This window comes from Euleptes europaea, chromosome 6 (assembly GCF_029931775.1).
Source record: "Euleptes europaea isolate rEulEur1 chromosome 6, rEulEur1.hap1, whole genome shotgun sequence".
NCBI lineage: Eukaryota > Metazoa > Chordata > Lepidosauria > Squamata > Sphaerodactylidae > Euleptes > Euleptes europaea.
Window position 1 is genome coordinate 5,732,501 of NC_079317.1, and position 17,732 is coordinate 5,750,232.

The window sequence follows — 17,732 nt, forward strand, 5'->3', positions numbered from 1 at the left end:
GCCGAAGCGGCTAGGGTCGCAAGAGAGAGAGAGGCGGCGGAAGCAGCCAGGGCGGCTGCAGCAAGGAATCAGGCGAACGTGGACACGCGCCCCAAGGACTATGTACTGGGACTATCAGGTCTAACTTTTTCCCCGGCGTTTGTCCCGTCGCGTGCGACCCAACGCGCACGCCGTTTGGCTGACCGACGTCGCGACTCAGATGAGTCTGAAGACGAGGATTTATATGGGGATAGCTCTCAATGGGCCACGAGCTTCCGAACCAGTAAGCCTCATCTTACTGGGGGCCCAAGTGAGGAGGTTCATCTTTTACGAGCCCAGAATCGGGAGCTCTCCGACCGTGTTGATCAACTCCAAGAAGTAATGGAACTTATGCTTCACGAGAACAGGCAATTACAACAAACCCTGATAGCTCAGAGACAGCCCGTTCCGATACCGGGTCAGGGGGTACCCGTACAACCACCCGCTAATGTGCCTGCTCCACCCTTACCTCCTGGAGCTCCTGTTGCTCCTCCGCCCGGACCACCCGTGCAACCACCTGCTAATGTGCCTGCTCCACCCTTGCCTCCTGGAGCTCCTGTTGCTCCTCCGCTCGGACCACCCGTGCAACCGGGTCAGCCCGCGCCCGGCCCTTGGAAGCAACTCAAATTGAGGACTACGTATGACGGATCTCTTGAGACTTTGCCTTGTTTCTTGCATCAAGTGGACAGTTATATGCGAGAACAAGGTCAATTTTTCCCCACGGAAGATAGCCGGGTGCGGTACGTAGCTTCCCTCCTGACAGGCAAAGCGGCTGACTGGATGGTCCTCCAGTTTGACACCCGCTCTCGTGCGATTCGTTCCCTCAACAACTTCATGACTGCCCTGAGAAGGAGGTTTGAGGACCCCTTCCTGGGAGAAAGAGCCAAAACGGAACTCTTACAATTAAAACAAGGCTCTGCTACAGTTTGGGAATTTGCCGATGAATTTCAGCGACTGGCAAGTAAAATTGTAGGTTGGCCCGAGACCACCCTAATCCATCATTTCAGGGAAGCCTTGCATCCTGACATTCTGAACTGGTCTTACATGCGGGGCGATCCCGATACCCTCGAAGGCTGGATTCTATTAGCCGAGGAAGTGGAAAGCCGCCGCCGCTTTATTTCTCTCGTCCGTCAAAAGCACAAGGAGAAGGGCACCCAAAAGCCTCAACCCAAGGCACCACTGCTCGTTCCACGAAATCCCCCACGTCCGCTCCAGGAACGTGAAGCCCGATTTCAGAGGGGTGCCTGTCTTACATGCGGAGAAATGGGCCACTTTGCAGCCGTTTGCCCACGCCGCCAGGAATTATTTCGTCCCAGCACGACAACCCGCGCCCGAGGTCGTCCACCACGCAGAGGCACCGCGGCCACCCGCAGCGCAGCTCCGGGAAGGCCCACACCCTCTGCACTCCATGCCGGGGACCCAGCCTCCCTGCCTGCTTCCAACGACCCCGCCGGGTCTCGGATTACAAGTGCCCCATTGGGGGACAGTTTCCCCTCTTCGGATGAGGAAAACCCTTGGATTTCTCCAGCCTTAAACCTGGAATCTCCCCTCGACTTGTCAAAAAACGGCTCCGGTCTGTGGTGAATGGAGCATCTCCACAGACCTCTCAGGATCTTCCTATCAAACCGAATGCTCCTACCAAAATCAAAGAAGTGGACTCCACCGTCTACGTAGATGCAGTTTTACAACAACTTAACGGAGGTCCACAAATCCCCGTCAAAGCACTAATTGACTCCGGTTGCTGTCGCACTCTCATAAGCGAAGCCACGTTTGCTGCCCTCAGAGCCGACTCAGAGGCTTTACCCGCCCCCGTCCAATTTGCTCAAATGGACGGGAGCCAATTCCAGGGGGGTCCAGTTGATCATCGCACCATAGGGGTGGCAATGGGAATTGGTTCCCACTGGGAACAAATAGACTTCACTATAGCCCCTATCCGATTTGAAGTGGTCTTGGGAATTAACTGGATTAAAGGACATAGTCCCAGTATTGATTGGGAAACAAACACTATTTCTTTCGCTAGTCCCACCTGCGACCAGCATCGGCAAAACTTTGCTCTGCCATTTCCGCCCGTTCCAGCGTTAACCTCTACTGCCCCAGTACCACCGGCTCTACCCGCTGTATACCGGGACTTTGAAGATGTCTTCGACCTTAAGGAATGTGATGCCTTACCCCCCCACCGGGCCTCAGACTGTGCGATTGAAGTAGTAAAGGACTGCACATTAACCAAAAGTAAGATTTACCCTATGAGCGCTTCCGAGCGCACTGTCCTCCGGGACTTTTTGGACAAAAACCTCGCCAGAGGGTTCATTCGCCCTTCGAATGCCCCAAACTCGGCCCCCGCGTTTTTCGTCCGGAAAAAAGAGGGCGACCTTCGCCTGTGCATTGACTTCAGAAAGCTCAATGCGGTTACCCAGACCAACGCCTATCCTATCCCATTAATATCGGATATTTTGGGACAATTACAGGAAGGCCGTGTGTTCTCTAAATTAGACTTGGTGGAAGCCTACTACCGAGTCCGTATCCGCGAAGGAGATGAACACCTCACTGCCTTCTCTAGCTGTTTCGGAATGTATGAATTCCTTGTAATGCCGTTCGGATTAAAAGGGGCCCCGGGGGTCTTCATGCAACTCATCAATGAAATCCTACATGACCTTCTATATCGTGGGGTGGTGGTCTACTTAGATGACATTCTCATTTATTCGAAAACTATGGACGAGCATGTGACTCTGGTCAGAGAAGTTCTACAACGCCTGCGTAACCATCAATTGTTCGCTAAACTAGCTAAGTGTGAATTTCACCAAAGCAAACTCACGTTTTTGGGATACATCATCTCCCACCAAGGTCTTCGCATGGACCCCGCCAAAGTCCAAGCCGTCCTCGATTGGACTCCCCCCACCAACCGTAAGCAAGTACAGCAATTTCTGGGATTTGCAAACTTCTATCGGGGATTCATCCCTAACTTCGCCCAAGTGGCTCTACCCATTACGGACCTGCTGAAAACTAAAGGAAGAGTAAGCTCGGCTGCCTTGCCCTCCGCAAAAATCCTATGGACTGAGCAATGCCAAGCCGCCTTTCTGGCCCTCAAACGCCTCTTCACTTCGGAACCGGTGCTACGGCACCCAGACCCAAATCAAATGTTCATTGTGCAAGTCGATGCTTCCGATGTAGCCATGGGAGGGGCTCTCCTCCAGCAAGGACCGGACGGTCTTCTTCACCCTTGCGCTTACTTTTCAAAAAAATTTGCGCACGCTCAATTAAACTGGCCCATCTGGGAGAAAGAGGCCTCTGCAGTTCATCATGCACTGACTTTATGGCGGCAATTCTTGGAAGGGTCTAAAGTACCCTTTGAAGTTTGGACCGATCACAAAAATCTAGCTGCCCTCACGGGGTCCCATAAGCTATCGGCGAAACAACAACGGTGGGCGGAGTTCTTTGCTCAGTTCCGTTTCACCCTGAAGCACGTCCCTGGGAAGCAGAACGTTCTCGCGGATGCCCTCTCCCGTTTACCACAATATCCGGTAAAACTCGAAAGACCCACCAACTCTCTGTTCACCCCTATGCAACGTGGAGCCCTACCTATGCTGGCTGTGCAAACCCGATCCCAGCATCAACACACCTTCCCTAACTCGCAAGCTCCGCCAGCCCAACCGGCTGCCCAGCCGCCACCGCAACAGACCGGAGTTCCCGCCCCTCCTACCCCTCCGACCGCTCAGCCGCCTGCAGTCTGCGCGCCACCACACGTAAGCACTAACCCTATAACTATTTCTCAGATCTCCAGGACCGACGGGGGGGCTCCCTCCAAACTCCCCATCTCCGAATCCTTTTTAACTGTCCTTCGGGACCAGTGCCTTTTAGAACGTTCCGCTCATACCCTACCTCCTGGTGTTTTGGAACAAGGGGGGTCCTGGTACAAAGACTCAAAATTGTATGTACCCAAAGCTCTCCGGAAGGACGTTTTACATTTAGCTCATGGAGCCAAAACAGCTGGGCACTTTGGGTTTCTGAAGACCCTTCACTTATTGCGCAGACAGTTCTGGTGGGGGGGAATGCGTTCCGACATTGACTCCTTCATCCGCAGCTGTCCCGTTTGTGCCGCTGCGAAACGATCGCAGGGCAAACCCCCGGGACTACTACAACCTCTTGAAACGCCCAGCAGACCTTGGGAAGTGATTGCTATGGACTTCATGACTGATCTCCCTCTCAGTGGGGGTAAAACTGTGTTGTGGGTTGTTACTGATTTGTTTTCTAAGCAAATACATTTGATTCCATGTGCAGGGATCCCCTCTGCTCAGAAACTGGCCCGCCTCTTCGTGACGCATATATTTCGTTTACATTCGTTTCCGCGTAAAATAATTTGTGACCGCGGAAGTGGTTTCGTTTCTAAGTTTTGGAAAGCTTTCCTCAAGTTGGTGGGGGTGGAACAGGGATTGTCTAGTGCATACCATCCTCAAACTGATGGTCAAACTGAACGTGTCAATGCTGTACTCGAATGTTATTTGCGTTGTTATGTTAACTACCACCAGGATAACTGGGTGGAACTGTTACCTTTAGCAGAATATGCCTACAATAATGCCATGCATCAATCCACAGGTTTTAGCCCGTTTTTTGCTGTGTATGGACAAGATTTCAGTCCCATCGTTCCTACAGATGATGTAGAGGGGGAGGGGAACCCCGACATTGCCTCCTGGGCACACGCCCTCCGTACCACTTGGCCCTGGCTCGTTAGCAACCTCGACCGGGCCAAACGTATATACAAAGCGCAAGCTGACAAACATCGCTCCCCCGGGGGTGATCTGCAAGTGGGTGCTTTGGTTTACCTTTCCACCAAAAACCTCCGTTCCACCCAACCGTGCCATAAACTCAGCGCCAAATTCATTGGCCCTTTCCCCATTACTCGGGTCATAAACCCTGTCACAGTGGAACTGGCTCTCCCCAAATCCTTGAGGCGTGTGCATCCTGTTTTCCACATAAGCCTCCTCAAACCCCATGTTGCTTCTCCACGGTGGCATCCGGACCCACCGCCTGCGCAACCCATCATGGTGGGGGGGGAAGAACACTTCGAAGTCTCCAGGATCCTTGACTCCCGTATTCACCATGGCACTCTCCAATATCTAGTTCGTTGGAAACATTTCCCCCCTGCCTATGACGAATGGGTGCGCGCACGGGATGTCTCCGCCCCCGACCTCGTCGACGCCTTTCACATTGCTTACCCGAACAGGCCAGCCCCCTTGCGAACTGGGAGGGGGCCTTAAGGGGAGCAGAATGTCAGGCTGCTATCTCGGTTTCGTTATTGCCTCTGTCTCTGTGCTGTATTGTCTGCCCCCCAAGGTCGCATGCCTAAGCCTGGGAACTCAGCTCCTGGGAAACTGTATTCCTGCGTGTAATCTCCCGCCTTTCCTGCCTTATAATATCTCCCAGCTAGTGAGCCTTTCATAGCTGTCATTTTATTCGTTTGCACTGTATGCCTATTTGATCAGTAAAAGCCATCTGTTTGGACTCTATACGACTTTGTGGTGATTGCTGGTTCTGTGGGCCAAGGGCTGACAACGTAAGCTTTGTGGAGCTAAGCAGGCCCCATAGAACCACCAGTGTTTTTTTGCGGGTCTTGGAAAGCCGGACGCCGGAGACGCCGCCAACCACGAGGGCCTGCAACCCGATCGGCCCAGAAATATAAGAAAACCAGAGCGGCAAAACGGCCTTTCACAACAGCAGCCTGAAACAAAGGCGGGCTCCATTGTAGTTTTTTAAGTGGTCTATAAGAGAGTTCTCACGGGGGCAAGAATGAATGGGGGCATGGGGGCAAGAATGAATACTATTTGGGACACAAGGGTGTTTATTCATGTATATGCCCATCTGTTTCATTTTTAATCTTGCCCTCCCGTCCAAGAAGCTCAGAACAGCTTACATGGGTCTCCTCCCACACACATTTTACCTGTAAGGTAGGTCAGGCGGAGAGAAGGTGACTGGCCCAATGAGATTCATGGCTGAGAGGGAATTATATTTGAAACATGGGTAGGTGGGTCTTTTCCCCCCATTATGGTAGGCTCACACCCCTTACCAATTTCCCCGTGATCTGTCCTGGAACTGGGCTGGGGGCACGTTAACATGAGAACATCAGAAGAGCCCTGCTGGATCAGACCAGTGGTCCATCTAGTCCAGCATCCCGTGTCACATCGCTAACCAGTTCCTCTGTAGAGTCAATAACAGGGTGCATAGGGCATCAAGGCCTTCCCTTGATAAGAACATCAGGAGAGGAGGGGCCATGGCTCAGTGGTAGAGCATCTGCTTGGCATGCAGGAGGCCCCGGGTTCGATCCCCGGCATCTCCAGTTAAAGGGACCAGGCAAGTAAGTGATGTGAAAGACCCCCTGCCTGAGACCCTGGAGAGCCGCTGCCGGTCTGAGTAGACAATACTGACTTGGATGGACCAAGGGTCTGGCTCAGTATAAGGCAGCTTCATGTGTTCAAGAGCCCTGCTGCATCAGACCAGTGGTCCATCCATTCCAGCATCCGGTCTCACACAGTGGTCGGCCAGTTCCTTTGGAGGACCAACAACAGGGCATAGAGGCCGAGGCCTTCCCTGACAGGAACATCAGAAGAGCCCTGCCGGATCAGACCAGTGGTCCATCTAGTCCAACATCAGGGCACAGAGGCTGAGGCCTTCCCTGATGTTGCCTCCTGGCACTGAGATTCGGAGATTGACTGTCTCTGAACGTGGAGGTTCCCTTTAAGTCACGATGGCTCATAGCCACTGATAGACCTTCTAACTCCTGTGAATCGGTCTAATCCCCTTTTAAAACCGTCTACGCCTGTGTCCATCACTACATTCCCTGGCCGCGAATTCCACATTTTAGTCACTCCTGGTGTAAAGAAGTATTTCCTTTTTGCCCATCCTGAATCTACTGCCCATGAGAGGCTGCCGTCTGCTGGATCAGACCAGCAGCCCATCTGGCAGAGAACTGCACACTCTGACTGGCAGCCATTCCCCGAGGTAACCGGCAGAGAACTGTTTCTCCAGCATTGGCCAGTTCTCACTGGGGATGCCAGAAATTACATGCGGGGTCTTCTGTACATGGGGCATGTGCTCTCCTACTAAGCCCTTTCTCCATGTCACCAAGGAGAAAGGTATTTGAAGTGACAGAGCACAGACAGGCACTTTTCACACATGCCAAATAATGCACTTTTAATCACATGAACACATGAAGCTGCCTTCTACTGAATGAGACCCTTGGTCCATCAAAGTCAGTATTGTCTACTCAGACCAGCAGTGGCTCTCCAGGGTCTCAGGCTGCGGTCTTTCATGTCATCTACTTGCCTGGTCCCTTTAACTGGAGATGCCGGGGACTGAACCTAAGACCTATGATTCTATGACCTTCTGCATGCAAAGCAGATACTCTACCACTGAGCCACAACCCCTCCACTTTCAATCCACTTTGCTGCTGGATTTTATAGCGTCAAACTGCAAAATCCACTTGCAAACAATCGTTATAGTGGATTGAAAGTGGATTGAAAGGGCATTATTCAGCATGTGCGAAAGTGCCCGTAGTTTCAGGAGGGTAGCCATGTTGATGTAGAAGAGCTAGCCTAGACGTCTAGTAGCACCTTAGAGACCAACATTTTCAGGGCATAAGCTCAGATTTTGTAAACGCATACCCTGAAAATCTTGTTGGTCCCTAAGGAGCCTAGTGTGTGTTCGTAAGGTGGTGGAGTTGAGAAGAGAGGATTCAGTTCATCTTACCTGCAGCCACCTTCTATTGTCAGTGTTAGATTATTCACCCTGCTTTAAGAGAATGTGAACAGTGCCCCAAGGTAGTTCAAAGTTGTGAAGTACTCCACAGGCAGCACAAAAGAGGAATGCGGTGTGCAGCTAAGACTGGAGGGAGATTTTCAGAGCCTTGAACATTGCATGGGATGCTTCGCTCTCCCCCAGGTGAACTCACACCTTCCCACCCACCTGAGACTATCACACCTTCCCGTTGGCCTGCGGTCACCCCCAGTCAAACAATACAGAGGCTGACGAACCTGTTCCTTCAAGACAAAAGAGGGATCCAGGTACGCTCCGCACGCATCAGAGGCTAGGAGCGCGCATCTGTCAATGAAGATTATATAAAAGGAAATTGACAAAGAAAGGAAAGGTTCACAAAATTAGAGAGCGTTGCTGTGGTTGGGTGTGTCTGTTTGCTGCTGGTATTCACCACTGTTTGTATTTCAAGAAGAAGAGTTGGTTTTTATATGCCAACTTTCTCTACCTTTTAAGGAGAATCAAACAATCTCCTTCCCTTCCTCTCCCCATAACAGACACCTTGGGGGTTACCACACTTGTACTCCCAGCGATTTATTAAGAGTCTGAAAATGTTATAAAAAATACTGTTCCCACTTTCTTTGTATTCCCACCAATGTATTAATTTTTATAATTAAGATTGTAATAAGTACGGTATATGGATACTCTTCCGAGTTTGTAATTTGTATTTTGTGTTACTTATTGTTTTTTGTTTATATTTTTTTGTATGTTAATTTTTTTCTTTTTTCCCTGTTATTTTTTTTTAAATAAAAATTCATAAAAAAAGAGTTTGAAAACGTTATAAAAAATACTGTTCGCACTTTGTTTGGCCCCTTTAGCTGTGAAGAAGTTTTCCAACCATTTATAAGCCGTGGTATCCAAAACCCCTTTGAAAGCGATGTTTTTTATAACATTTTCAAACTCTTAATACATCACTGGGAATACAAAGTGCGGTAACCCCCTTGTGAGGCAGGAGAGGCTGAGACAGTTCAGAGAGAGCTGTGACTAGTCCAAGGTCACCCAGCAGGCTTCATGTGGAGGCGTGGGGAATCAAACCCGGTTCTCCAGATTAGAGTCCCCTGCTCCTAACCACTACTCCACAGGGTAAAGGATTGTGTGAGTAAGAAGCAAAATATAATTCCAACCAATTTCGGAAAGTCGTGACTTGGATGGCCCAGGCTACCCAGATCTCGGAAGCTAAGCACCACAAGCCCTGGTTAGTACTTGAACGGGAGACAACTAAGAATGCCCAGGATTACTACGCAGAGGCAGGCTACGGCAAACTACCTTTGAGCGTCTCTTGCCTTGAAAACCCTATGGGGTAGCCATAAGTCAGCTGCGACTTGACCGTACTTTCCACCACCACCAATTTCGGGAAGACATCAAAAATGGTGGAGACACAGAGGGGCAGGGAAGAGGTATGTTAGCATCGTTGTGGTCAGTGACGGCACTGGTACTGGCCAAGAGGTTGCTACCACACTTACGTCAAGCACATTCTGGACAGCGCATAAAATCACAAAGGCCCTGCCAGGATGAGACACACGCAAACTCTGCCGCCGCTGCCTGTGTTTTCCCAGTGACAGCTTGCAAGTTGAAGGCTGGGGGAAAATACATCGCTGCCCACACAGGAGGAAGACGTCAGAATCCTGACAATAAATCAGCAACCACTGGAAATTTGTGCACGAGAAACCAATCGCCTGGGAAGGCAGACACCATCATTATTGTTCTCGGGAACATTATTGCTATGCAGAGTGTGGCATGCGGCTATTAATAAGAAAAGTTTGGGGAGGAGGCTTCTTTGAGAGAAAACTGGGTGGTGGGGGTAGGGTTGCCTACCCCCAGGTGGCACCTGGAGATCTCCAGGAATTGCAACTGATCTGCAGATGACAAAGATCAGACTACAGATCTCAGTCTACAGAGGTCATTCTCCTAGAGAAAATGGCTGTTTTGGAATTGGACTCTATGGCATTATACACCGCTGAGGTCCATTCCCTCCCTAAATCCCACCTTCCACAGGTTCTAACCCCAAATCTCCAGGAATTTCCCAACCCATAGTTGGCAACCCTCCGGCACGAGGCGCCGCTGTCTGAGGCAGCCCTCCTGTGTCGAAGGAAGGTACCACTATTCATTGCATGCCGTGAGAGGACATAACTCGACGTCAAGTAAATAAAAGCCAAGTGAGAAAGGCTGGCTATAAATATAGCAAATAAAATAAACACGCCACACTTGCGGCCCAAATGATTCATTTGGCTCAAAACAGGGCATATTTTCTGTAGGGGAAAATATATATTTATATAGATATATCTGAGCAAGGCTGTCAAAGACAGGACATTTTGGAGGACTTTCATTCATAGGGTCGCTATGAGTCGGAAGCGACTTGACGGCACTTAACACACACACACACACACACACACATAGATATATCTAGATATATCTAGGAGCCCCGTGGTGCAGAGTGGTAAGCTGCAGTAGGTAAAGGTTCCCTGTGCAAGCACCAGGTCATTCCTGACCCATGGGGTGAAGTCACATCCCGACGTTTCCAAGGCAGACTTTGTTTGCGGGGTGGTTGGCCAGTGCCTTCCCCAGTCATCTTCCCTTTACCCCCAGCAAGCCGGGTACTCATTTTACCGACCTCGGAAGGATGGAAGGCTGCGTCAACCTTGAGCCGGCTACCTGAAACCAACTTCCGTTGGGATCTAACTCAGGTTGTGAGCAGAGCTTTTGACTGCAGTACTGCATCTTAACACTCTGCGCCACGGGGCTCCTAAAGCTCTGCTCACGACCTGAGTTCGATCCCGATGGAAGTTGGTTTCAGGTAGCCGGCTCAAGGTCGACTCAGCCTTCCATCCTTCTGAGGTCGGTAAAACAAGGACCCAGCTTGCTGGGGGCAAAGGGAAGATGACTGGGGAAGGCACTGGCAAAACACCCCATAAAAACAAAGTCTGCCTAGTAAAAGTCGGGATGTGACATCACCCCATGGGTCAGTAATGACCCGCTGCTTGCACAGGGGCCTACCTTTACCTAAAGGAAAATATACTCGAGGTGACCAGATACTTCAATGAAATAAACATACCCACAAATATCGCATCCCGTAGGAATACATACACAATGCCCTTTGCGTCAGCTTCCAATAATTTATTCCTGTGGGAGAACCTAAGCAGACAGTCTGCATAATACTTAGCACAGAGAAACAGTGAGGTGAAACAGTTAGAGTATTGTACTAGGATCTGGGAGATCTGACAAAGGGACCTTTTGACTCTCAAAAGCTCATACCCCAAAAATCTTGTTAGTCTCTAAGGCGCTACTGGACTCAAATCTAGCTGACTTACACTATGTGATCTGCCTTGAATCCCAGAGGCCGTTTATGCTTGGGTGTACCAAACTGAAGTGCCCCGCATATTTTTTTTGAGTTTTTCATGCTAAGCCATCATTCAGGAAGTGACTGCTGAAGCCAGCGCATACCTGCTTCGCATTTCTTAAGAGCCCCTTTAATGTGACCATTTCTGTTTGCTCCGCCCCCCCTCGAAGAATCCCCTCAAGGAAGCATGCAAAATCACAGCTGCTCGTTAGCTATGCAAACGGCAATTGCTAATGGCTATGCAAATGAAGGAACGAAGGAGTAGGCAAGTAGGGGTGGAATTTCTCCTTTTGCATCGGGACTGAGAATAGGTGTTTTAAAGGTGCATTTTAAAAAAGAGCTTTGAGAGAGCATCAAAACTGACCCTGAATAAATGGCCAGAGAGAAAGGCAGACTATAAATAACGTAAAATAAATGCCATTGTAGTCTTTACAACAATCCTACATGGCGGATCAGTCTCGTTATCCCCGTATTGCAGCTACAAGGATGGACTACCCCAAAATAGCTAATGAGAAGCAGGGGCAAGATTTGAACTCAGGGCTTCCCAGTTTGTCATATAGGTTCCTAGCTATGATGCCGGAGCAGCTTGCAAGCACTGGACTACTCCGCTTAAGCGGCTGGTACCCATTAATTTAGGACAGACCCCTATTGACTTGCCTGGCTTTCAGCCCTATAGCTGACGATTTGTCCGCCCAATTTCGTCATCTTCTCCGGTGACCCAGATTGCCGCCATCCTCTATTGATGTTTTATTTTTAGCCGCCACCAAACAAAGGCAAACACACCTGGCCCAGCAGCCAGAGGGAATCTTTCGAGCGATGACATCAGCAACGACAGCCAGAGAATCCGCCCGGATAACTGTCCCCTAAGCATTACGCCTCTTAGACTCCTTTAATTAGGCTTCCGCTTTGGAAACGAATTAATTAATTGGCTATCAGCATCTGGAGTGCATTATTCACAAGGGGGTTGTCTCAAATATCAGATACACCAAATTGGTCACACCCTATTATTTCACATATGGGCACGTAGAGAACAAATGTTTAAAGCAGCCCAGGGCTGGTGACAAGTTAACATTTTGTTGAGACCTTAAATGGTTCTTTGGCCTAGCTTTCCTGGAGACGGTAAACCTGTATCCAGGCTGTTCTACTTCAGATTGCAAGCAGGAGCTCACAGGACTGAATCCTCTTTCCCTACAAAAAAAAAACGTTTTCGATGCAGAAAGCAAGCATGTCAAGGCTACAGTCCTTTTGCTGAGATGCTAGTTTTCTGCGTGAAAGGAGTCTTCTCTAGAAGCTTCAGTCCATGGTTCCTCGGCTGCATCTGAAGCAGCCTGGCCAAGATAATGGATAAGCTACCGAGAAACCATTGTAATATTGAACTTTTCCCTGGCCTGGTTCCATAAGATCAGACCAGTGGTCCATCTAGTCCAGCATCCTGTCTCACAAAGCGGTCAACCAGTTCCTCTGAAGAGCCTAGAACAGGGCACAGAGGACGGGGACTTCCCCTGATGTTGCAGGAGGCGGAGGCAGCCACAAAATGGTTGCCACAGAGTGACCATGGTGTAGCGGTTAGGAGTGGTGGACTCTAATCTGGAGAACTGGGTTTGATTCCCCGCTTCCTCAACATGAAGCCTGCTGGGTGACCTTGAGCTAGTCACAGTTCTCTCCAAACTCTGTCAACCCCACCTGCCTCACAACGTGTCTGTTGTGGGGAGAGGAAGGAAAGGTGATTGTAAGCCAGTTTGAGACTCCTTTAGGTATAAAAAAAATCAACTCTTCTTCTTCTAACTTCAGTAACACAGTGCAGATTCTTGTGCTCTGGAGGCAGCTGCTGCCAAAGCAAAAATTTTTTAAAAATCTGGTCCTCCGCTGCTCATGTGGGGGAGTGGGGGAATCAAACCTGGTTCTCCAGACTAAAGTCCACCGCTCCAAACCACCACTCTTAACCACTACCCCATGCTGGTCAAGGGGTTCTTGACCCATTTGTAAGGGAGTGATATTTCTGGTAGCTTTGGGGGCAACCTGGGCAAAGGGGGAGGATACATGCTCGGACAGAAGGAACTTTCAATGTTGATTTAGTGTTCGTGTTATTAAACTTCTTGCATTATTGCTTTCATACTAGTGTTACCTGGTCTCGAGATGCTCCCAATATACATATTTTAAACCAATTTTAAAAAAAGAAACGCAGTAAATAAACTAACCCCCATAGGATTGCTAGGGATGCCAGCCTCTAGATGGGACCTGAGAATCCCCGGGAATTAGAACTGACCTGCAGACTACAGAGATCAGTTCCCCTGGAGAAAATGGATGCTTTTGAGGGTGGACTCTGTGGCATTGAACACATGAACACATGAAGCTGCCTTCTACTGAATCAGACCCTTGGTTCATCCAAGTCAGTATTGTCTACTCAGACCGGCAGCAGCTCTCCGGGGTCTCAGGCAGGGGGTCTTTCACTTCACCTATCTGCCTAGTCCCTTTAACTGGTGATGCCGGGGAGTGAACCTGGGACCTTCTGTATGCCAAGCAGATGCTCTACCACTGAGCCACGGCCCCTCCCCATCATACCCCACAGAGGTCCCTGTCCTCCCCAGGCTCCACCCCCAAATACCCAGGTATTTCCCAACCTGAATCTGGCAATTCTACCCCCCCCCCCGCAATCAGGGACCTGGCAACCCTAGTGGCTGCTGTATGTATTCTGAGGTTGGTGCACTAGGGTTGCCAATGTCTAGATGGGGCCTGGAGATCTCTGAGAATCACAACTGATCTCCAGGCTACTGAGATCAGTTCCCATGGAGAAAATGGGTGCTTTGGAGGGCGTTCTGTATGGCATTATACCCTGCTGAGGTCTCTCCCCTTCCCAAACCCCACCCTCCCCAGCCTCCGCCCTCAAATCTCCAGGAATTTCCCAACCCAGAGCTGGCAACCCTAAACCACACTCTTCTTGTGACTTATCTTTTGGTTCTCAGAGCCTTGGGTTTCACATGAACACATGAAGCTGCCTTCTACTGAACCAGATCCTCTTGGTCCATCAAAGTCAGGATTATCTACTCTGACCAGCAGCGGCTCTCCGAGGTCTCAGACAAGGGTCTTTCACATCACCTACTTGCCTAGTCCCTTTAAGTGGAGATGCTGGGGAATGAACCTGGGACCTTCTGTATGGCAAGCGGATGCTCTACAAACTGAGCCACGGCCCCTCCCCTACTCAAGAAGGTGCTTGAGAAGGGTCACCAGCAGTAAAGAGGGTTTCTGTATCCTGCATTGATGCAGCAAAATAGCCCTGGCCTGAAATGATGAGGCCACAGAAGTAGGACTTCTCAAGAACACCCCTCTGCTAATTCTGCATATATGGGGATGCTGACCCACATAACGCCAATTAAATGGAATTAAATTATACTTTTGTGGCCTCCAGCTGTCTTTTATTTTTAAAGCGCAAACAATTTCCACTTGAAACAGAAGGGAAAAGAAAGGACACACCTCCAGGTTACTGCCAATGGCCCCACAAGAATCAATTAAAAGGATCGGGGGAAGGGAATTCCCCAAAGGGCCAAGTCTCGAATGGGGACATGCAGGACCAAAGGAAGATCCGCACCAGTTTCCATCCAGGATGAGCCCAGCATTTGTGAGAAAGCGCTAGTTTGAACTAGCCAGCGTTCCTGGCATCTGGGACCTCTTTTGCAGGGGGGTGAAAAGCCATGGGGAAACTTCCAACACAAACATAATGCCGCTTCAGCCAAGAGAGTTTATGTACTGTAGGCTCAGCTCAGACATTTGGGTTTCAGGTAACACCCTCTGCATAGCTGTGGTCAAGTTAGGGGCTTTGGGTCATTTGCACCTGGGACCACAAGAACTATGACTTGCATGAGCAGGAATCATAGAATCATAGAGTTGGAAGGGACCATACAGGCCATCTAGTCCAACCCCCTGCTCAATGCAGGATCAGCCTAGTGCAGTGATGGCGAACCTTTTAGAGACCGAGTGCCCAAACTGCAACCCAAAACCCACTTATTTATCTCCGAGTGCCAATGCACACCACGGCAACATGGCACAGCCCTAGGCCAGTGGTCAGCAAACTCATTAGTCAACAGAGCGAAATATCAACAGTACAATGATTGAGATTTCTTTTGAGAGCCAAATTTCTTAAACTTAAACTATATAGGTAGGTACACTGAATAAAACTTGATATCATACTTAATAATGATCTTATTTATTGATAAAAATTAAATTGTAAGTCCTTCCATTTCCCCCTCCCCGTCCGGAGTCCCATTGGGAGGCCAGGTCTACCCATTGGCTTTCTTGGCAGTAGACCTGGCCTCCGGAGGCCCATAGAAGCCAATTGGTAGACCTGGCCTCTGAAGGGGGACTTTTTCCCCTCCTCGGAGTCCAGGTCTACCGCCAAGAAAGCCAGTGGGTAGACATGGCCTCTGAGGAGGGAAAAAAGTAAGGCATCCATAAAATTAAATCATGACAATGACTGACAAACACTGTACATTTTCCCCATCTGTATTCTCAAAACTCTGCAGGGGGGCTTACTGTTGAATTGTGCATCTGAGTGGCAAATCCAAGGCAAAACCTCCCATTCACAAATGGCCAATAACCCCTGTCCCGAGCCCAGGCCTCCCCAGGCCACCTCGGGACTTCCCAGTCACCAGCGGGAGCTAGCCACCACACGAAGGGGGAGAAAAGGGGTCTGGATGGCAGGATAAAAGCCCCTCCCACCCGTCCTTCCCACCCCCCAACGACAAACCTCTGCGGTCGGGTGCCTGGCTGGGGGGGGGCGAAGCGCCGACGACACCATCCCCAGGCAGGAGCCGACCCCCACAACCTACCTTTTCCCCGCAGGTTCCCCAAAGGCAAGAAGGGCAGACGCCCCTGAACCGGCCCAACCGAAGAGGGGGGGGCTTCTGGCGGGCCGGGAGTCCACCCCCCCAGACACACGTGTGTGTGTGCGCGTGCCCCACTCCTCTGCGTGTGCCCCTCCAGAGGGCTGCGGGGGCCAGTCGGCCAGCCGGCCACCGGGAGTGAGAAGGGCGGTGGGGCGGAACACCCTCTGGGGGGGCAGGGGGCGCCAGATGCCGAAGGAGGCGGGACAGGGTCAGCGAGCAGAAGCGGCGACGGGCTCCCCTCTTCCAGGCGGCGAGAGGCGAGAAGGCCTGGCTCAACGGCCAGGGAAGGAGCAGCGGGAGGCCCCGATGAGCGCACCCCCCTGCAGGGATTTCTCCCCCCACGGCCAGGCTCGGGAGTGGCGCAGGAGGCCGCGGGGAAGGGGGGTTCTCCGCCCCCCCGGCTCCGGGCAGGGGAGGATTGGGGCCGAGGCGGAAAAATCCGGCGGGGAGTCCAGGAAAGGGGGGCTTTGAACCGAGCGGTTCAAAGCCCCCGCAGCCCAGCTGGGCGGCCGCCTGCCTACAGCCTCCCCCACCTGAGGCGGGGCAGAGCCGGAAAGGCCAGCAGCTGGGAGGAACCACGCGTGCCGGCAGAGAGGGCAACGCGTGCCGGAAGTGGCACGCGTGCCATAGGTTTGCCAACACGGGCCTAGTGCTTGTCCAGCCTCTGCTTGAAGACTACCAGTGAGGGGGAGCTCACCACCTCCCTAGGCAGCCGATTCCACTGTCGAACAACTGTTACTGTAAATATATATATATTCCTAACGTCCAGCTGGTACCTTTCCTCCTGCAATTTAAACCCATTATTGTGAGTCCTATCCTCTGCTGCCAACAGGAACAGCTCCCTGCCCTCCTCTAAGTGACAGCCCTTCAAACACTTAAAGATTATGCGTGTTTTGCCTGCATTTTCCAGATTCTGGCTAAAACAGCATCTGGAATACACGGGCAAAACCCGCGGGGAGAGCGAGGCAACCTGCGACAGTCGGAAAAGGCATGCATAATCAAAAGGAAGCCCCGAAGCAGTCGGTGGGGGTGACCGCGGGGAAACGTCCCTTTGTCTCTGCGACAGAACAGCGGTATTTTTTCCCAAGTTGCTCATCTCTCGAAAAAACAACACCACCAAACATCACGTCCCCCAACTCAGGTGGCTTCTCCTCCATGACCATTAATCACTCCTTGTTTGCAAGCACTCTGCAGGAACGGCAGCCACGCAGCTGGAAGCCAGCCACGCTCCACTTTGCCAAGTTCCTCTCTCCCGCCCGCCCTTTATTGAAGCATCCTTCCCCCGGCTTGGCAGCCGAGCTGCAAACGCAACACTTGGGTTTCAATCGATGGCTGCTCACCCCTGCTCTGCTGCCACTCTGCTAGCCAGACTGCAAAAGAGAACCTCCCGCTACCCCCAAAGGAGTCTGGGAACGTGGCAAAGTGAGCTGGCAGAGGCCGTTCTGGCACCGCCAGCAGATCTCCATCAGCACAGCCAGGCACTCTGCGCGGTGCTGACTGTATCTCTGGGGCCAAGCAGCTAGGCTTGCCAACTCCCAGGCAGCGAGGCTGGAGATCTCCTGGAATTACAACTGAGCTCCAGACGACAGAGATCAGTTCCCCTGGAGAAAATGGCCATTTTGGAGGGTGGACTCTATGGAACCAAATCTCCAGGTATTGATCATCTTGGAGATGGCAACCCGACGAGCAACCTCAGC